General features: G+C 38.4%; 1 protein-coding gene across 1 annotated transcript in view; it reads left to right on the top strand.

Annotated features, from left to right (window-relative positions):
- TENM4 (teneurin transmembrane protein 4) overlaps positions 1 to 20,415 on the top strand; it is a 1,366,951-nt gene that overhangs the window by 626,572 nt on the left and 719,964 nt on the right. The window lies entirely within an intron of this gene.

Here is a 20,415-nt window from a genome sequence, read left to right as displayed (position 1 = left end):
GCACTTGAAATGCTGTTAGTGCTGGGATTTTGTATCAAAAATGTGGAAAAGAGACCAAAGGTGAAATCACCAGGTTTGAGTTGCTAGGTTGCTGTATAAAAATACACTGATGAAACACAAAGGATATTTTATTTGTTGTTAGCCACAGTGACTGAAATACTTAACACTTTGAAATGTCTTGAGTTGAAAACAAATAGGTCTCCTCTGTTAAGTCTCTATCAGCAAGAAAGAAAATGTCTGGAAAAAGTATTAGTGTTGTATTTTCACATATTACCTGGATATATACCAGGAGGAGGGAATCAAAATCTGTGCTTGGCAGAAGGGGGATTATTTCTACAGATAGTGTTCAAAACTCAACTGGACAAAGTCCAAAACAATCTCATCCAGTTAGACTTGCTTTTGAGGTAAGGATGGACTAGACATACAGAGGTCCCTTCCCACATAACTTATCCTAAGGGTCTGGCATTCTATGTAGCTGGGTGAGATGTATGATGGTCAGAAAACTGTTTTATGATCTACACACACCAAGGTACTTTACTTAATCTTCAAGAGAAATTACATGATTTAATATTCAATGGATGAGTGCAACTGAACTCTAAAGATGCTGAGGGAAGTTGGGGAGCCAGAAGAAAGGAAGTGGGATTTCTTTAGTAAGGTTAGGATCCTGCTGCGGGAGATAATTAGGTACCTAATACCATAGATGTACACATAATTTGTCCTGTGGTTTTAAGATTCTCTTTTAAATGCTTTTGTTTTAGAGTATGACTTGCTCTCAGAAGTCTGTATGATCACTGACTGCTTTGATCACTGGAGGACACAGATTTTTACATGCTGAGCAAAACTTCAGCTCACTTGGGGAATCATGACTGATTTTACAGAGGGAACTCTGTCCAGTCTTCCTAGCAGGGGGCCATAAAACACACAGGGGAATATGAGTGAAGAATACTATGTTTCTGTAAAAAGGAAAAATGTCATTTTGCAATGTGGATAAAAGTGCAGCCTGCAAAATGCAAAATAAACCACCTGCTATGCTCTGTTTGGTATTGGTACAACCTCAGGAATATCCATTGTGAGACACTTAAAAAATGCTATGAACAAACTGGACATAGACCTATGAGGAAAAATAAGGATGAGTATGAGAGGTTCATGAGAAAGAATGAAAAGAAAGGTGGAATTGCTTGAGCTGGTTTATAGTGATGAACTTCAAAGAAATTATAGGCTTTTAAATAAAGAAATAAATGCTTTATTGTCTCCATCAAATTTATATTGGAGAGAGAAAAATGTTGGGAAATTAAACTGAAGTCAGTTCAGGGCAGGCAGCAGCAGAGAGCTTGGACAGATTGGGAAAATATAGTGCTGGAATATGCTGCTTGGATATATTGTGGAGGGCTTTCAGAATAGGTTGAAGAATCTTCAGTCAGATATAACTGATCCTCCTTGAGATATAGGATTAAGTCCATCTCCTGTGGTCTTTCCCAGCCCTACGTGTCTCTGGTACACTGCCCCTGAATCCAGAGCAAAAATTACCACTCAAGGAAACAGTTGTGTAGAAAGGGTGGAGGGGGGAAGGGAGGCTGTGGATAAATCCACCTCACTGCTGTACGTTATAGTGGCCAATAAATGCAACCTTTACCTGGTGAAATCTGTATTGTCTGTCTCAGAAGTAAAGAGCATCAGCTTGGGCTTAGTGGAAGCTGAATCCCTGACAGGAGACTCTCATTTACAATCATCTCAAACTGCACTCTCAGTGTGTTGAAAAACATAATGACAATATCTGGTTGCCCTGTTTGCTTTAAAATGGTGTGGCTTAGATACCCTATCTGAAACCAACAGCCCTTATATTCCATACATGATCATATCACATTGACAGATCTACTGATTTGGGTTATAGATTGATGCTTTTTGCAGCAACCATTGCCATGTTGGGGATCTGAAGGCTTCTAAACACCCCACAAAATAGCTGTGATGGACATACACAGCAACTGTACAACATGTGTGGGCAGAATATCTTTTGGGATGCACAAGAAATTAGTACTGTGACTGGAGATGAAATTATTATGAACTCAATTACAAGAAGTAACAGTTCTGTTTCCAAACACTAGGAATCATAATCTTTTTGGGAAATAATCATGCTGTTTATATGCCTTACAATTAGGTGTATGGATTGGCACATGACACACTTCTCTGTATATCTCAACTATATAGAAATAGAAGTAGTTACAACAGTTCTTTTCTGTATGATTAGTAGAATCCGAACTCTTTTGAAAAGGGCTCTTTAGATCTGAGCTCCAGCTTTTTATATTTTGTGCTTTTTATCTGCACTTCACCAGCTTGAATAATACCAATTAGAGCTGCTGCTACACAGTCACCTTTTAATTTTCTGCTTCTCATGCCTTAACATACTCATAAATTTGGGTGTTGACTCTTCTGCTGGATTGTTCGAATAAGAAAAATCAATTTAAGATAAAAACAAGTGTTCTTTTTGTCTGCAAAAATTTCTGGCCTTAATACCCTTGATACTCATCCAGCACAGGTGATCTACTATGTAATTATTGGAAACAGCTTGAAATAAAACACAGAAATAGGACTGGAAACCTTGAAAATATTGCCATTGCATTAGATAAAGGCAGTTGCAAGATCGCACATGTATCATGTTCCAGTCTTTCACTCTCTGATGATGAAAACTAGCAGTAGTACAGCAAAAGACCATAAAATTGCTAATATCCACTCAAAAAAACTTTTATTGAGTTGCAAATTATTGTAGAGTCAAGTTAGAAGAAGAGATTCTCTCTGCAGAAATGACAGGCAGCCACACCCAAAAAAATTCCAGGACTGAATCCATTCATCAAAAATATTTACATTATTTCCATTTCCTTATGGGTTAAATAATAATAAATATTGAACAAAGAGACTCCAGCTGCAGCTGGAGCATTTTCAGTAAATAGTTAAATACAACCCACAGCAGAGTCTGGGAGCTCTCTCCAATACTTGAATACTGCAAGCTGGTTCCTATTTTATAGGAGACCCCAGGTCAAGGAGAAGTAATTAATCCTGCTTTTGATGGAGAAAAACTTGTAGCTTATCCCTGGAAATGTTTAAAAATGCTGTTTTACTTTAGAAAAGTTACATTCATCATCACTGCTGTTTTTCTGGCATATATGGACATCTTCTGTCTGGTGATGAACAATCTTTTTCTCCAGTCCCGAATCACCTATAGAAGTCAATTTTTATGTGAACATTTGTTTAGAATTTGACTCTTCGTAGCTCTCTGAAGAACCACTGCATTTGTTTAGATCTTGTGAGACCCCAATGCGAGTACTGCATCCATTTCTGGGGTTCCCAGCACAGGAAAGATGTTGACCTGTGGAGCAAGTCCAGAGGAGGCCCACCAAGACGGTTAGACGAAAAGCTAAGAGAACTGGGATTGTTCAGCCTGGAAAATGCTCCGAAGTGACCTAATTCTGGCCTTTCAGTACCCAAAGGGAGACTACAAGAAAGATGGAAAGGGACTTTTTGAAAGACCATGTACTGACACGACAAGGGGGAATGGATTCAAACTGAAAGAGGGTAGATTTGGATTAGATACTGGGGAGAAATTCTTTCCTGTGAGTATGGTGAGGCATTGGCACAGGTTCCCCAGAGAAGTTGTGGATGCCCCTCCCTGGAAGTGTTCAAGGCCAGGCTGGATGGATGTCAGAGCAACCTGGTCTAGTGGAAGGTGTCCCTGCCCATGGCAGGGGGGCTAGAACAAGACAATTTTTAAAGGTCCCTTCCAACACAGGCCATTTTACAGTTCTATGATTATAAATGGTGTTTGGGTAGAGAAAGTGTGCTGACAGTATAAATGTTGGATTCAAAACTGAGCAGTAAGATAGTTCAGTAATATAGTTTCACCATTTTTTCCAAAGAAAAGTTTCTTGTATCTTCTGCCTTTTACCAGCTTCATGGTTAATGGCAAAAATCCAGATAATGAAAGTTTCCATCCAACTTGGAGAAAATTGGGGTTTTGTATATTTTGATGGATTTTTTTTTTTTTTGCCAAGTAATAGTGAAACAAACTGTTCTTGGATGTGTTATCTATTAAAAAAATCTGAACTTTTGTTGCTCATGTTAGTCATGTTAGTCTTGTTAGTGTGTGATAGGCGTAAGGTACAATTCCAGAATTCTTGCTTTTTTAAAGGTGTGTTTTAATTTGTGTTTGTGTCTTCTTGAAAAGAAATAGTTCATTCTGCTGAAAGCAATACAGCCATTAACCAAGTACCTTCCAAGAGAATCTGGGAAGTTATGTGTAAGGTGATAGTCTGTAAATTTCTTGGTTATCTTAAAAAAAAATGGTCAGTTTTTGCCAGAATTGCAAGAAATTGGAGCATTCCTTAAAGGAGAAGTGAAATAAGACAGGTTTTGTGTGTCTGCTAAGTGTTTCGCCTGTTTCAGCCCTGTAGGAAGAAAAGGTAACCTAAGGAGAAGTGATAGTATTACATAGTGGTTCACATCCATGCAAATGTTTAGAAGAAACTGACTCCTCAGAATTCATGCAAGACCATGTTGGTTTTAATACTACCATTTTGTGGAGCATAGTCTAGAGCTTGGTAATCTGAGAAGCAGATGATTTCAGTCAATGAACATGCTTTCTCCATCTCCTCCTGAAGATTCTCTATCCAAAATGAGGGTGAGGAAACAAAATGTAACAGAAATCTTCTTTAGATTAGATTTGTTCCTCCTGGGGAAAGACATATATTCTAAAGTGGTGGACTTAATACAGGAAGTCATAAGAATGTGCAGAAACTTACAAAAGAGAGTAAAGTGGGTTAGCAGTGCGTTGGATTCATGTGTTATTCCACAAGTCTGTAGGTATTAGCTGAGACATCAGGTTACTTCATAAGTAAGAATGGCTCAATCTCACAAGACATCTGTTTCTGAAATTAAAAAGCTAACAACTGCATGATTGCCCAGAAAACAATCTTCATTTAATAGAGATCCATGATTCAAAGAGATATGCGAGTTAAAATCTTCTAGGGAGCACGAAGCAATTAATAGTTGGAACTTTTTATAGCACCTTTTACCCAAGGATCTCAAAACACTTTACTGGCTTTAATTAGGCCTCACACTATGCAGTATCTGCCTGGAACAGAGAAACATTATTTTTTAATTCTGCATATAGAGGAACATGAGACACAGAGGTTAAATGACTTGACAATGATCATGTAGAAGCAAATAGTAATGATAGGAATAAATCCCAAATCTCCTGCCTTTCAGTCCCATGTTCTATCCATTAGCCAAGTTTCTTTCCTCTGCAATAAACTCAAGGCTTTTTCCTATCTGTTCTGTAACAAATGTGATTTTGACTACAGGATCAAAGCCCAGGCAATTAGAAAGGCTTTCACCCTTTCCAGAAAGAAAAGAAAAAAAAAAAATTGAAAAATCAATAAAAGACCACTTTCTGCTCTCGGGTAGAGGAGAAACACTATTTACTGCATTGAGAGCTGTGAAAGATATGGAAGAGCAGACTCCAGAGGTAAACACGTTGTCTTTGGAGATAATGAATAAGGGTTTGTGTTTCTGCCTAAGAGGAAGAATAGGTTGGGCTGGGCTTTTTTTGCAGATAATATAAAATGCGAAGAATGCTTTCTGCAGTATACTCAGGAATTCAATGTCAGAAAAAAAAATCAATCTTAAGGCTGTGAAGGAGATAATCTCCTGGGGAAAGATAATACGGAATCATGCCACCAGGTATAGCCCCTGTAGCTGGGAAGTATTGCATAAGAGACACAGGCATCTATACTCATGCAAACTCTTAAATGCTAGAGTCCTTGGCAGGAAACAGGGAGAAAGAAGGTCAATATGCTTAAATTAGCAGATAATAGAGATAATTCTGTTGTTGTGCTTCTAATAGCAATTTGAATGAGGATATTAGATAGATAATATGATTTGTTTCTTGTAATTTAAGGTACATTTTGAAAATGGTAGGAAAAGGGAAATAAGTAAAATAACTACACTAACACTAGGAACCTGAATAAAATCTGTGTGCTTTCACAGCAACCTAATTTAAAGAGCCTGAAGTTTTTATTTCTAGAATTGGTTATTTGTTAGATGCTGATAATGATTACTGATAAGGGAGAAAGAATTCAGTTCAGTCCTTATATAGAGAAAATCAGGTGGTTCATGAAAACTTGATTCATTTGCCTTACTAGAGACATTTCTAGACTTATCTTTACATCAGACTTGGATGTGTGAATCCATTGGTTTTTTCCCTGTGACTCTCATTAATTTCGCCATCATAAGCCACAATAAGCACTAGAGCTGGCCAACCAGTGCAAATATTTTTTTACCATTTTTCAGCACCAGGAGATCCTAAGAAGTTGATGTATCATGGGAAAAAATGTTCAATCAAATAATGAGTTTAGAATAAATAATGAAACACTTCCATTGATTGAAGTGTCCGCCATCCAAGTGATCCCGAGAACAATTATACAGTCAGGTTATAACAATGTTTCCCAGGCAAAACAAGCCAGCACATCCTCATTTCAGAGGTGATGCTGTGAATTCACTCACAAGGGTTTGTTTCCATAGGTTATTTACCAAATGTTCCTTGGTAATCAGCTAAAATACTAAAGGTACAGGTTAGGAAATTAGAAACTGTTTGCACTGCACTTAGATACAAGAAAAGATGGCACTGAAGTGCTTTCACTGTTCACACTTCACAAAATCTGCCGCACATAGACTTGACTTTTAAATAAATAACCAGTCTTTGCAGTTCTCATCAGGCAGATGCAGCCATTGCAAATGATTTTGCTCTGTGTTACATTTGTCAAAAGCTGTCAGAATGTAGTAAAAAGGTGTTTATACAGAGTAATATGCCGCTTGAACTCCTGTATGTCTCCTAGGCTGGAGATTTTAGATTGCTGATTTGTAAGAAAGAAAGAGTTCCAAATGGGCCTGTTATTTTCAGGCTTTACTCATTTATATATGGTTCACTTCTACACATTTACATGTCCGCGAATTACAGTCAACACTAAAGCCTGAAGGAGGAATTGGATCAGATAGGAAAAGACCAATCTGCTTCACACTGGGCTACAGTTGTGTAGTTAGATAGTGGGATTTGTGTATAAAATAATCATTATTTTAGCCATAATTTTGCATGCCTTTAATCACGTCTAAAATAGTTTTGTTTAAAAATTAATTTTGTGTCAAGGTTGGAGAGAAAGGGGAGGATTTGGGCATATGCTAAATGAACAAAGTTTACAAAAAATTTTCATACACACATACAAATGTGTGATTCTACTATTTTTTACACTGTGTCTCTGTTCCATTCATAAAGCTTACCTGACCATAAGAAAAAAAAAGAAATCAAAACAAAACCAAGGCTATTGAGTTCTATATAATGCACCAATATAAGGTGAACATTTAAAAAAACAGTATACCACAGTATTTTCATGCATAACAGGAAATACTAGATTTGTCTGGAAAACAAATAAGAAAGTTACATCCTACTAGTGAGCAGCTACATGTTGGTCCTGTTGCTGACTAAAAGAATGTTATAGCCAACATAATAGTACAAGTTTAATTAATGCAAGTTTTGTGTGAATATTATTAACTGAAAATTATTTAAGAGCACCATGAAGTAGTGGCAGGCAGACATGGAAAGAAGAAAGCAATTGTCAGGAAGAAAGAGAGTTCTTACCACTATTTTTGGCAAGCTGGTTTAGTTGCAGTCATAAACATGTTAAATAAGGAATGAACTGGTGACAAAAAAATGATACCTTCAAGACCTTATATGAACCAATCTTCATTAGTGTGAAAAGTATTATATATGTACCAATGCTTGAAACTAGTATTTCTTATGTTTTATGGGATGAAGCATAAAAATGAAGATTCAAAAAAAGTTACTAGGAACTGAACCTGCTAACACAAATTTTTCTCTTCTAAAATTTGGAGCACAGGGAGAAAATTGCATTTGTCTTTTGATAACCTCCAAAGACACTACTTGATTGTCCTAATTTTTCTGAGAAAACCTTGACCATGTTGCAGGGGCAGAAAGGTCTCAGGAGTCCCTGAACTGCAAATTACTAGAGATTAGCAGTTCACTGGGGGATGAGTTCAAAATATTGGATGGATCTGCTCTATTTTTATACCTCTGCTCTAACTATGGTATGATGAACATTCATTCTCCACTGGAGAAATTAAGACTGCCTTCCATTTGAAACACTCACTATTGTCCTCATTTCCTTTGCCATTAGAAGACACTGGCGAAGACCACATGGTCTAAAACCTTCATATTATAAATAAACTTCAGAAAGAGAATTATTTTATGCCATAAGCATAGGTCAGAATTCTATAACTAGATTTGTTTTGAGTTTTAGGCCTTGAAATGTAAACTGTATACTAGACATGAAAAATATAGACAAATGCTATTTTATCCTGCTGGATGATTTTTTTTTTTTTTACTGGAGTAGAGTTAATTTTCTTCAGAGTAACTGGTATAGGGCTAAGTGTTGAATTTGTGCAGGAAAAAGTTTTGATAACACTGGGATGATTTTGTTATTGCTGAGCAGTGCTCACACCGAGCCAAGGCCTTTTCTGCTTCTCACCCCACCCCACCAGCGACGGAGCTGGAGGTGCACAAGGAGTTGGGAGGGGACACAGCCAGGACAGCTGACCCTGACTGTCCAAAGGAATATTCCAGACCATATGGTGTCATGCTCAGCAAAAAACCAGGGGGAGACTGGCCAGGGGGCTGCTGCTTGGGGACTGCTTGGAAATTGGTCAACGGGTGGTGAGCAAGGGTTTTCATTTGCATCACTTGTTTTTCTCTGTTGTTTTCGTTTTCATTAGAACAATGGTAGTGGTAGCAGCAGTAGTACTAACACCAGCAGTACTAGCAGCAGCAGCACTAGTAGTAATAGAAGTAGTATTTTATTTTAATTCAGTTATTAATCTGTTCTTATCTCAATGCATGAGTTTTTTTTTTATCTTCACCCTTTGAATTCTCTTTCCCCCATTCTGCTGGGGTGGGGAGTGAGCGAGTGGCTGTGTGGTGCTTAGTTGCTGTGTGGGTTTAATCCATGACAGTTCTTTTTGACACCCAATGTGAGTCTCAAAGGGTTTGATTTAATAACAGGTTGACCAGAGTGTATTAGAAGGGATTTATACCTGTTAACAGTTTTGGTCACAATATTGATTCTTCTGTTCTTGATATTGTTTTATCTGATCTGTACCCTGCCCTTTTTCTTGCTGTATATGTTAAATGTTGGTGTTGGCTTTTGCAGTTTGCTGTGCCCTGTAGTGATTAGTGATGTTTTGCCAGGAAGATTTTTTATTGAAACACTGACCTTGAGCTTAATCTGGTATTTGGGCTCTGTATCATTTCATGGAGACAATTAACAATTATGCCTTTTCCTCATTTGTTGGGTTTTTTTAGTTTTTTGTCTGTTTTTGTTTGGGGTTTTTTTGTGGAGGTAATATAGAACGATCTTTGCTACTTTCTTCCATATAACAATAACTTCTCAGCATTTTGAACTGAGAATAGTTAGAATGCTTCTATTGATATTTCTTAGGAATATTGCTTTGGTTTTGCCTAAAGTTAACAAGCAATTTAGGAATATCACCTAGTCCTTATAAGAGTATAGTCATGGGTGGCACAACATGTGGGAGAATATGGGCAGGGGTCTCAAAGGTGACCTCAAATGTTCTGAAACTTCATTCTGAAAAGCTACAGGATCAAGATAAAGTGATAGAATATTTGCAAAAAAAAATGCTGTGGCTATTCCAAAGAGGCACAACACTGCTCAATATTATGCATCACCCTCAGTGAGAAGAGAGGGAAAACAAATCAACACACAGTAGGGCTAAACCAGACAATAGACCAGTCACCTTTATAACTAAAAGGATGAAATGGAACCACAGAATGGGTCTGGTTAGAAGGGACCACAGTGGGGTCATCTGGTCCAACCTCCCTGCTCAAGCACAGCACCTAGAACACATTGCACAAGGTTGCTTCTGGATGGTTCCACAAGATCTCCTGTGAGGAGGAAGAGGAAGGCAACTCATTTAGTAAGATATGAAGAAGGTTTTCTTAAGAGGAAGAAGGAGAAAGAACCAAAAGACACAGCCATTTCTGCAGAAAAGCAGAAGGAGTAAAAGACTGAAATCATAAATGTAACGGAAACCACCTCATTCCTTTCTCTAAGTGAGCTGTGCAATACGTGAAATGTTACTTACTGATGATGGAATACTGGGACCACTAGTCAGGAATTAGAGCGTAAGGAAATCTGGCAGCTGGGATCACTTGATATGAATAAAGCCATTGACAAAGACAAAATAACAGCCCTTGTCTTCACCAATTAACAGAAGAGAAACACAAGGTTTCTTAAGTGTTGTGGGTTTTTGGAGAATGCACATTCCAAATTACAGTCTGATCATAAGCCTTCTCTATGGAGTGACCCAGAGGATGTATGACTTTGAATGGGCCTCTGAGTAGCAGCAAGCCTTTAAAAAAATCAAATGGGAGATAGTTGTGCAATAGTACTTGGGAGAGTCCAGACAAGAAAAAGTGTGAAATATGTGCTTTGCACCTCAGCCAAGGATAACAGACCCACCTGGAGCGTCTGGTAGAAAATGCCTGGAGAGACTGAAGGTCAGCTGGTAAGGTTTTGGTCCAGGGATGGAAGAGATCTGAAGGTTGTTTGCTATTTTTCTTTTCATCAATATTATTATCATTATTATTATTATTATTATTATTACAATTCAATTATTAAACTGTTCTCTTATCAACCCATGAATTTTCTCACTTTTGCCCTTTGAACCCTCTTCCCCCTACCCCGCTGCAGTGAGTGAGCAAATTGTTGTGTTGCAATTGCTTAGTTGAAGACTGGAGATATACCACAAAATTCATATATACAATAAACCTCCAGAAAGTCTGCAAATTAATCTTTACAAAACACATCCATGTTTTATATTTTGTCTTCTATCATCGTAATAATGTGGGCCTTTTCAATTTCCCATGTAGCTAAAACGCACTACTTTGTGCAGTGATTGCATTTGAATAAATTGTTTTAAGGTTGATAGTATTTTTTTGCCATTACTCTAGGTCCTCTGACAGAGGATGATGAATAACATTGTTAAAGAGAATTTCATGATGAACAACCTCTTCAGAGTTTCTGTTATTTTTTCTTATCTTTAATGGGCGTGTTGCTGTTCATAATTTAACTCCCTGTAGGGATGGGACCTGGATACATAAACTTTGTTCCACATTCCTACCTTCTTTTGAGAAAGAAGTGAATGTACATCTAGGGAATAAATTTAAGTGTGATCTGCAGACTGGAGGGCATAGGCACCAGGACCAAAAATGATACTGCTGGTGAAGCCAGTGTAACTGAACACAAGAGCCCACCTTCAAGATGGCCACTGATGAGTCAAAATGATTTTTCTAAAAATGTGAAACTCATAAAATTCAATGTAATCTTCCAGCTTGGACTGTTCTAATTTCACTGGGGTCATCAAAGCAAATTTTGGCAGTTCTAATCTCTTGCAAAGTCTTGCTGAATGTTCAGTTAAATCTGTCATTAGGGAATAATTAAAACATAATTATTATTGTATTGTCGTGAAGAGGCATAACTTTGAGTATCAATTTAAGGTTTCACACACACTCTAAAGCAGGAGCAAGCAGTTATTCTGAGGATTCATATGTACATTTCGATACCTCTAAAATATTGGGATTTAGTTCTGCTCTTTTTTTTATGCCAAAATCTAGAACTTTTATTAAGCTCAACCCTCAAATATAATTATGCTTCCAGTTCCAACTGATGGACTTGAAATCTTAGTTCCAGAGAGGGCTCTGTAGTCCCTTCAATGTAAAAAAATAAATCTTGGGTAGTAGATCATGTACAAGTGACAGAACTGGCGGCCTCAAAGTATTTCCATTGTAGGAAATTAGAGTTAATAAAGCTTAAATCTCCTCTATCCTTTGTATAAGTTGGACTGGACAGTTGAGGAACCTGATGTACCTCTGCCTCATATTTCTGCAATGGGTACCAATGAAATAGAAATATGATGAAATGATAATTTCCTGAGGACTGGAACTGGATGACCTCAAAGCCTGTAGAACTTCAGAGTTTGCTACCAAACCTATGACCTCCACATATAGTAATAGTCTCAGGTTCTCATCATTCTTAGCCATAATTTATTGATTTCTTATTTTCTTGAGCAGGATAGAAAGTTGTTCTGGGGTCTGAAACTGCTATTTCCCGAAGGAAAACATACCACATCTGTTGAGAAAAGAATAGGTATGGCAAGAACAGCCTTCCAGTACCTAAAAGGGGCATATAAGGAAGGCTGGAGAGGGGCTTTTGGCAACGGCAGCCAGTGACAGGACAAGGGGGAATGGCTTTAAGCTGAAAGAGGGTAGATTTAGATTACATTTCAGGAAGACATTTTTTAGATTACATATCAGGAAGAAATTATTGTTGTGCTGAAACACTGGCACAGCTTGAACAGAAAAGTTGTAGGTGCCCACTCCCTGGAAATGTTCAAGGCCAGGCTGGATGGGGCTCTGAGCATCCTGGTCTAGTGGAAGAAATCTCTGCCCATGGCAGCAGGGCTGGAACTGGATGATCTGTAAGTTCCCTTCCAAGCAAAAGCATCCTGTGAGTCTATGATTCTCTGGAAATCATCAAATACAATTGGATATATAATTACAACAGATATTCAGCACAGACACTCACTAGCAACAAATTCAACCTAAAATATCACTTATAATGCAGTCTGTTTATCCAGAAGGTAAAGCAGTCCTTTCTAATGGTGTGACTGTATGAGACAGCATTGTCCTCTTTGTCATGTGTTCGCTGAACATATCAGCTCATTTAGCTCATATAAACTCCCTGTTTATTCACTCCTTTGAAGCTTCAGTAGCACATTCAGCTGTAACATGCGTTTGAAACATGATGAAAGTATAAGGCATTCTTGATAGAAGTAAAAGTATGATTAAAGAGGTTGTGCAGTAACTGCCAGTCACGTTTTGTAAAGTCATTATGCTGTTGCAGACCTCTGTTTAAGAGGCCTATCTCATTACAAAAATATACATAGCTATAATTATCTGAGAAAACAAAAAAAGGAGTTGTTTTGTCTTTTGACTAATGTGTGTGTGTGTGTGTGTGTGTGTGTGTGTGTGTGTACACACATGCTTGAACACCTGTTTGTCCCTCTCTGTGTCTGCTTTTCTTTCTCAAAATGTAGTTGGAAATGCAGGTCTCTAAACCAACCAAACCAGTCCTAGACATGAAATAAATTCCGCCAAATACTTGTGATTAAATCAGATTTACATGACCATTTGTTGTATATTTTGATTATTCCAGATCATGGATGCAATAAGGAAAATACTAGTAAAATCTCAACAACTCAACAAAATATTTCTTAAATAATAGTAATAATGAAAAAAATGTGAAAAGGCTATTCAGTGTGGGTATTTCCTTGAACAGCCACCCTTTGATACGAAGCTATACATGTTTGGATGCTGCCTCGGGAAGGGGTAAAGGTCAAACCAAAGCTACAATGTCTGCAAAGGCTGCACACAAAATCTTATCTGTTTAAACAAAGGCTATTAACAAGAAATCTCTATTTTACTACCTTTGTTGTTGTTCAAACTGACTTAGATTCTACCAAAAGTAGGGCAGAAAGACTGCTTTGCTCTTTCTGTAGAAGAAAACATGTCTAGCATGCTGAATTTATCCATCTGCATTTCTCTGAGACAGAGGACTGCAGAGGGAAAAGAAGTCATATTTTACATACAAATCTCATACAAATTTCAGACCTCCACAAAGAGTAGCTCAAAATGACAACACTCTGTAAAATTCTTATAGATAAGAAGTTAGAGCCACTTGCAGGGCAAAGTTAGAGCCACTTGCAGGGCAAAGTGAAAGGGGGAACTTCTCAGTTACCCTGGTGACAGGAAACTTCCTTTCTCAACAACTCACATGTGCATTATTCAAACCACAAAATAATGAATCACAGAAGTGATGTTGTTGTTTTCGATGCTATTGTGAGGGACCTCTGGAGACAGTATAATTCAACCTCTCTGCTTAGAGCAGGTTGTTCAGGGACTGTCCAGTCCAGGTTGGAATATACCCAACATCCCACAACTTCTCTATGCAACTTGTGTTCAACCATTGTCACAATGAAAATAGAGTCTTCTAGTTTTTAAATGGAACTGGGTGTATTTCAGGTTCGGCCTCTCCTCCTCCTAGTATGTAGGATCTAATGAGAAGATCCTGGCTTCACATTCTTTACTACTCTCCTCACCCCAGTCTGGTATTTATACAGATTTCTAAGATTCCTCGGAGCCCCTTTCTCCAGGCTGTGAAGTTCCACCTCTCTCAGCCTCTCCTTAAAACATCAGACTGTCCACTGTCTCAAGTCCTTTGCTGGACTTGCTCCAATATGTCTTTGTCTCTCTTGTACTGTGGGACCCAGACCCGATGGGCACTCAAGATGTGACTACAGCAGTGCAGAGCAGAGAGGAAGGATGACTTGCCTCAATCTGCTGGTGACCCTTCTGCTGTAGTGAAGAGACTGGAAGGGCATATCACTAGCTCTCTTCAGACTTAGTGTCCGCTCTGACTACCCAGATACATTTCTGCAGACCTGCCTTTCCAGGTCGTTGGTCCCAGACTGCTCTGGTGCATAGGAATAGTCATATTCAGGACCCTCATTAGGCATTTCTCTCTGATGAACTTCATGAGATTCCCGTCAGCCATCTCCCTCAGCATGTCCAGGTCCCTCTGGATGGCGGAACAATCCCCTGATGTAACAGAAACTCTTTAGAGTTTTGTATCACCTGGAAACTTGCTGAGGGTGAGCTCTGCCTCATCCAGGTCATTAATAAGGATGTTGAATACTGCTGGTACCTGTATCTACACCTGGAACAAACCAGTAGTGACTGCCCTCCAACCAGACTCTGTCTCTGACTTCAACCCTCTGAGCCTGGCTATTCAGCCCATTTTTGATTCATTACTCTCAATGTCCACTTACCTAGACTATGCTTCATTAACTTTTCCATGAGGTTATTAATGGGATATCCTGCCAAAAAACTTATTACAATTAAGAGAAGCACCAACCAGTGTTCTCATCCACTGAGCCAATCAACATGTTATGAAAAAATATCAATCTGGTTAAGTAGAATTTCACTTTCATAAATTGGTATAGACCACCCCCAATCCCCTTATCCTGGAAATGGAAGCCAATCACCTCAAGTATTCCTCCTTACCAACCTACAGGTGTGATCCCCTATGTAATGGCAGTGCCTCAACACTGGAAGCTAAGAGTATGAGTTTTATGACCTAGGATATGAATGTGTGATTTGGTGTGGAAAATCTTGGAAGCCACTACACATGTTTAAATGTTAGTGTCTAGCTTTGGAGGTAATGCATTCAACATCCAAGAGAATGCAAGATCTATAAAAAGAATTAAAAAACTGGCAATTACCATGATCATAGACAAGTGGAGATAATGAAACAAGTTGTGTTTCAGTTTGGATCTGAGATTACTTTGGCTGGGGTACATCAGATAAACTATTCAGAATGTAAATCAAAGGACTTTTTCTTGTTAAAAATAAATGAAAAATTACTAATATTTAATCAATTTGGACTGAGTTTAAAAGCTTTTGTGATTCATGGTAGGATTTAATTTATCAAGATTTTTGTGAAGGACTGGATTGAAACCATTACTTAAAGCAGTGAAGACGAATTTAGTGTAAGTACTAAGATAGGTAAGGAACAGGCTGATGGGAGAGTTATAAAAGGTGTGTTGGAAAAGGAGCTATAACTGAGAGGAAACATATCCATGGAGTAGGTAGTTAGAAGTGTATTTTCATTTCATTAATAAATTGATTGCAAGACCCGTCAGCAGGCAGAATATCATACAGGGTAAATGGGATCATTCTAAGGATAGGGAAAAAAAAAGGGAGGACATTTGATAGTAAAAATTGAGATTTAGGCCTCTAGGAACTTGGAATATAAAGTCCACTTTAAACTGGATTCTTTTATCTGGAAGTGATAAGGAGAATTCTGCCAGTCATTCACAGGATGCCCTTCAGTACAATGTGTAATATGACCATGAAAAATACCAGACGTGATTCTATAGCCGCATGAAAGAAAGTACTAACACCACCATCATTTGAAAATTTTAGCACATTTGCAACAGGTATTCCTCTCCTAGAATATTGTGCACAGTTCCCAGTTAGGACATTCATATTTAATAATTTTCAATGCAATTGGACCTGAAGAAGAAATGGCTATGCAAACAATATATGGAACTGAGAAAACATTAGTTAGATTCACTGGAACAGATCTTCCTAAAAGTTCTGCTAAGGCACATGAAGGACAGGAGGGCAATTGGAGACAGCCAAAGTAACTTCACCAAGGACAAGTCTACCCTGGCCAGCTTAGTGGCATTCGACGGTGGAATGACTATGTCAGTGGACAAGGGAAGAACCGTGACTATCATTTACCTGTATTTCTGTAAGGTCTTTGACAAGGTCCCCACAATATCCTTCTCTCTAAATTAGAGAGAGATGGATTTGATGGGTGGACTGTTCAGTGGATGATGAATTGGTTAGATGGTCACATCCAGAGGGTTGTGGTCAATGGCTCAACATCTAGATGGAGATTAGTGACAAATGACGTCCCCTAGCAATCTGTACTGGGCCCAGTAATGTTTAATATCTCCACCACTGGTATAGACAGTGAGATCAAGTGGCACCCTCAGTAAGTTTGCAAATGACATATAGCTGAGTTGTGTGGTTGATGCACCTGAGGGGCAGGATGTCATCCACAGGACTTGGACAAGCTTGAACAGTGGACTCATGGGAACCTTGTGAGGTTTAACAAGACCAAGTGGAAGGTTCTGCATCTGGGTCAGTGCATTCCCCAGTATTAACACAGGGTGGGGGATGAAAAGCTGGACATGAGCCAACAATGTGCTCTTACAGCTCAAAAAGCTGACTGTAACTTGGGTAGCACCAAAAGAGGTGTAGCCAGGTCAAAGGATTGTGCTTTCATGAGGCCTGCCTGGAGTACTGTGTCCAGCTCTGAGGTCCTCAGCACAGGAAAGACATGGACTTGTTGGAGCAGATACAGAAGAAGGCTACAAAAATTATCAGAGGGCTGGTGCACCTCTCCTGTGAGGACAAGCTGAGAGAGCTGGTGTTGTTCAGCCTGGAGAAAAGACTGCACTGGGAGGGCATTTCAGTACTTAAAAAAGTGAAAAATGAGAAAAATGGGGACAGACTTTTTAGCAAGGTGAGACACAGAAACAGGTGTCCCAGAAAGGTAGTAGATACCCCATTCTTGGAAACGTTCCAGGTCAGCAAGCACTGGGCTCTGAGCAATCTCAGAAGGTGGAAGGTGTCCCACCTTATTGCAGGAGGGGTTCAACTAGATAACCTGTAAACATCCCATCCAATAATACCATTCTATGATTCTATGATATCATGAACTGTTTTATCTGAGTTTGAGCAATTTACAAACGGAATTATAGAGCAGCCTGAAAGAGCAGGGGAAAAAAAAAAGAGAAACCAGTCCCATTTCGTATGCTTTTGAGGAGAATTGATCAAATCCTTCACTGGAGATAACATTACTTTCAGCAGTTCCCTGAAGATTTTGGTACCCTTCTTGTAAGATGTCCTGTCAGTTGATCTAAGGAATATAGCAGGAATGGACCATTCACTAAACTCACACAATAATTCTTGTGAGATAAAGATATTTACAAAAACTTTAGTCATACAGCTACTCATCAATGTTGCTTTACTGTCTCCACAATTTTGAGCTCTGGCTATGATTTTGGGATTCACCAGATGGATGGTTGACTCCCTGGGGTTGTGGGCTCCTTTTTCTACCCCTGATACATTGCGGTAAGAGCTCACAACACAACAGATACAGGAAAGGGAGGAGTTAGAGAAAGGAACCGGGGGAAGGTTATAATATTTTTTCATTAAAAAGATAGGTCTGTACCTCTGCTCAAAGTTAAGAAAAGTCCTAACTGTCTCATGTTTGCACTGAAAGCAATCTTTCCATAAGAGTTTATTAGTTTGTGTCAGGTGGACAGTCACTCAAGCAACAAAGCCCTATTAGATCACTCGTTAATCTCTTTGATAATGTGGTATTGTTCCCTAATGTACAGTTATTCACCTTTTGTTCAGCCTACTTTTAAATGTCAAGAAATGGGGTTTATACTATTCCCCTTTGGAGATTACTCTACAGATTAATAGGTCTCAGTCTCTGTCTTCTTTTTCCACTTCTCCTCTCAATACTCAGCCATTATTTTCCATTTCTCAGTTTTATCCAATAACTCAAAGCCATATCCTGTATTACACTAAATTAACTCTTACCTTTTTTTTTTTTTTTAAACTAAAACCTTTCAAATAGCTTCAGGCAGCTATCATTTTCCTCTCCACGTCTCAAGGTATGCTGCTATTCTTAAAAACCAGTGAATAGAACACGAATGGAAGAGAAACATTTAGTGATTAGAGGTCTCTGGTATTAGATTATTTTTTCAGATTACTATGTGTAAACCAGTGTTGTAAATAAGAGATGGCTTATGCAAAAAGTGAGAATAGAGATAATGAATTGCTTACAAAGGTGATCTATACAGTAACATGAAACATTGCATTTTGCACATCTTCTACATAAAATTTGCACACATCCCATAGAAACCAGCTAATGCCTCTCAGCAATTTTGTCCTGACTTAATCAGCACACACGGCCTCAAGTGAAGACTTCCTGAACTTTTACCCCTTTTCTTACTACCTAATAATTGCAACGTGTAAATTGCTTTGCTTCAAAATCTACTGTTGTCACAAATTTCTTATTCTCCTGGAATGAAATTAAAATCATTCAGTCTTAGTACATAAAATTCAAAATTAAATAAGTAGAAAAACAAGCTACTACAATTTTCCCTAAAATACAAGCAGTTTCTAAATACTCTGCACACACATTGCAGTAAATCCTAACCTTTTTTTCTTTCAAATACAGAAGGGGATGTATCATTGTAATCAACGGGAGAGTATTTATTTTGCTTGTTTGGTGAGGGCAAATATATAATAATATATTATATTATATTATATTATATTATATTATGTTATATTACTTCTGGTAAGAATAGAACACCTACCACTGCCTTTTGCAACTGCTCTCATCTTTTTTCCTACAGAAATCCCTGCTAACACTCAGGCCCTCAGATGTTATAAACCTTTAATAGGAAAGCCATGTTATAGTCTTTTTTTAAGGAAGCATAGGATTCCTAAGTTGTTTTCCTTAACTGTCTTCTGTGGAAAGATGACCAGAGGTGACAAAAGAGCAGAACCAGCATCTATCTAAATATATGTTTATACACAAATATAGATGTGCATGTGCTGGTGCATGCATATATATACATATATATATGATGTAATATTGTGTGCAATTTTAAAGTCTGATTCTGTTGATTGTATAAGCTAAATCAACCTCCTCATTAAATCAATTTCAAAGGGAAATGAATATATTTAAAGAGTGAGACATGTCTAGCACTTCTCTTGATGAGCTAAATCCATTTTAAGTATACCAAAGTCATCAGAGTTACTGTGGGGATGCAGTCATCTCAGTGTTTGCATAGGATTATGAATGTACAGGGCATTTGTTAAGTATTGCTACAACTAATTACACTCACTACTTTTCACTTGCAAATGCTGGAACAGTAAGCTGTGCTCCAGCACTCAGGGATAATGCTGCCATTGGCTTGGACTCTGTTCCTGTGGATATATGTGCCATAAGAATGAAGGATGTAAGCAAAATATATTTTTAGGAACTGAAACAAGCTTTGAACACTAGGTTTTGAGGAATGTATATACCAGGAGCAAGATAATCTTAACCCACCAAATTCTTATTCAAGTTCGTAGGGAGGCAAGAGCCTTTTGACCTTTACATGCCTGCCTTTTCTACTGCTGTATAGAATCATAGAAGGTTTTGTGTTGGAAGTGACCTTAAAGATCACCTAGTTACAACACCCCCTGCCATGGCAGGGACACCTTCTACTACACCAGGTTTTTCTAACCTGTATCCAACCTGGCTTTGAACACTGCCAGGGATGGGACATCCACAACTTGTCTGGGCAACTTGTGCCAGTGCCTCACCAACCTCACAGTGAAGAATTTCTTCCTAATATGCAACCTAAACATAACCCTTTTTAGTTTAAACTCATTACCCTTTTTCTTTTCACTACATCTCCAGCTCAAAAGTCCCTGTCCAGCACTTTCGTAGACTTTTTAGGTACTGGAATTTCCTATATCATGTTCCCAGAGACTTCTCATCTCCAGGCTGAGCAGCTCTGACTCAGCCTTTCCTCACGGGAGAGGTGTTTCATCCCTGTGTTGGGGTGGATCAGCCTGCTCTC

This window comes from Corvus hawaiiensis, chromosome 2, assembly GCF_020740725.1.
Source record: "Corvus hawaiiensis isolate bCorHaw1 chromosome 2, bCorHaw1.pri.cur, whole genome shotgun sequence".
Taxonomy (NCBI): domain Eukaryota; kingdom Metazoa; phylum Chordata; class Aves; order Passeriformes; family Corvidae; genus Corvus; species Corvus hawaiiensis.
Note: the sequence above shows the minus strand (reverse complement) of the source record. Positions and strands in the feature narration are given on the sequence as shown.